We start from the raw sequence: 1,973 nt of genomic DNA, 5'->3' as shown, positions 1-1,973 counted from the left end.
CAATATTTATTTTTAAATGATTACAAATTATTAAAATATAATTAACGTCTTCAAGTAAAATAGTAAGTTATAACATATTATGATTTGGATTGATTACAATCACAAACATGTGTAGATTTTAGATATTCGTTTTTTACATTTTCTATAAATTCATTACCCTTACCAAGTAAAACAAATATACATTTAGGATTCCATTTTGCGTGTTCAACAAACGGAATGTCATCTTTGGTCCATTTTTGCAAGACCAGTCCACAACAAAAACATTCGACTATGTCAGCAGTTCCTGAATACTTAAATCCGGCCTCAGATAACGAATATTTATTTTGACACAAAGTAGGTGGAAATGAATTATACGATTTTAATCTCGATAAAAATGTAGTAAAATCTGAATGTACTGGATACGAATTATTTCTTACTAAATAAACCAATGAAGGAAAATCGTTAGAAAACTTCTGTAAATTCATGGTTTTTAATAAAACAAAAAATAATTGGTTGAAAAAAAAAATCGAATCAATAAGATAATTTACTGAAAAAAAATTACACGACTTGATTGTACAACAGTTGCATAGTAACTGACTAAATGTTAATATCTTATCTGTCAAATTAAAAATCGCTTTGAATTTTTTTTATAAAATTACAGGGAGATTGGTTGTACTGTTAGGCATAGATTCCTGGTTAAACTTTTTTCATCTCCCCGTAAAAAGTGACTCAGAACCGCCAACCATACATATTAGAATTTTTAGCTATACGGTGATCGAATGTACTGCAAGGCGGACTTTCCTCCTTGAACTTTTTTCATCTCCCCGTAAAAAGTGACTCAGAACCGCCAACCATACATATTAGAATATTTAGCTATACGGTAATCGAATGTGCTGCAAGGGGAACTTTCCCCCTTGAACTTTTTTCATCTCCCCGTAAAAAGTGACTCAGAACCGCCAAATTACTACTACTTGTGCTGCATAGGTATTTCTGTATTTTACGAATACAACAGAGTATTTTACCCATTTGTTTTACTATTGTTTTACGGTTTTCCTGACTAGGTAATCATTAAGCAAAAACTATTAATTCGATGTATACGAACAAACCGTTTCCGAAATCCATGATTTTGTTAATATCGAAAAATATGGATAAAAATCGTGTAGGTTATACAACTATAACAACTGGGTACATGTATTTCCGCTGCTCTTAGTTTAATTATTAATTAAAATGCATTTTTGTTTGCATATTTTGAGTGCATATTTAAATTTTGTATGATAATTAGTGAATGCATATTTCGTATGTTTTTAGCGTATATAATTGTAGTAGGAGAAATTAAGATTTCGAAAAGTGGGATGGCGGAGAATTTGGGTGATACGTGTATATTATTATATTGAACACGGTGTAACATACCGACACGTAATGTATTTTACTTAAAGGAAGTGTGCATGAAATCGTCCTACTACTGTATTATACCTACCTAATGTTATTCGGATAATCTATATTATAGATGTATATATATATATTCGATCACTGACCTTATGCGACGGTTTTTGGAGTGATTCTCTGCATCTGGTTTGTGTTCCTCCGGGGTAGTGTTCGATGGTCGATATCACGGCGACAATATATGTATTTTGATTCGTAAGGCTTATAAAATATTATGTGTGTGACGTTCCTTTCTAGAACCTCGTTTTATGTGGTAATAAGTACCCGTGTTTTAATTATTATGATTGTGACTATTATCTCATGCTCTTAGAGATCCCTACACTCGCAGCAGTCGTACACAGTCAACGGCTAACCGAATGTAATTTAAGTTGCTAAGCATTTGAAATTGTGCTTGTGAATTCCAAATAAATGATCGTAATTACGTATACTTATGATAATCTTATAAACTAGGTTTTTGCTCTTAGAAATCCCTACACTCGCAGCAGTCGTACATAGTCGACGGACAACCGAATGTAATTTAAGTTATTGAGCACTTAAAATTATGCTTATGC

The sequence above is a fragment of the Acyrthosiphon pisum genome, chromosome X, assembly GCF_005508785.2.
Source record: "Acyrthosiphon pisum isolate AL4f chromosome X, pea_aphid_22Mar2018_4r6ur, whole genome shotgun sequence".
In the NCBI taxonomy this organism is placed as follows: Eukaryota; Metazoa; Arthropoda; class Insecta; order Hemiptera; family Aphididae; genus Acyrthosiphon; species Acyrthosiphon pisum.
Note: the sequence above shows the minus strand (reverse complement) of the source record.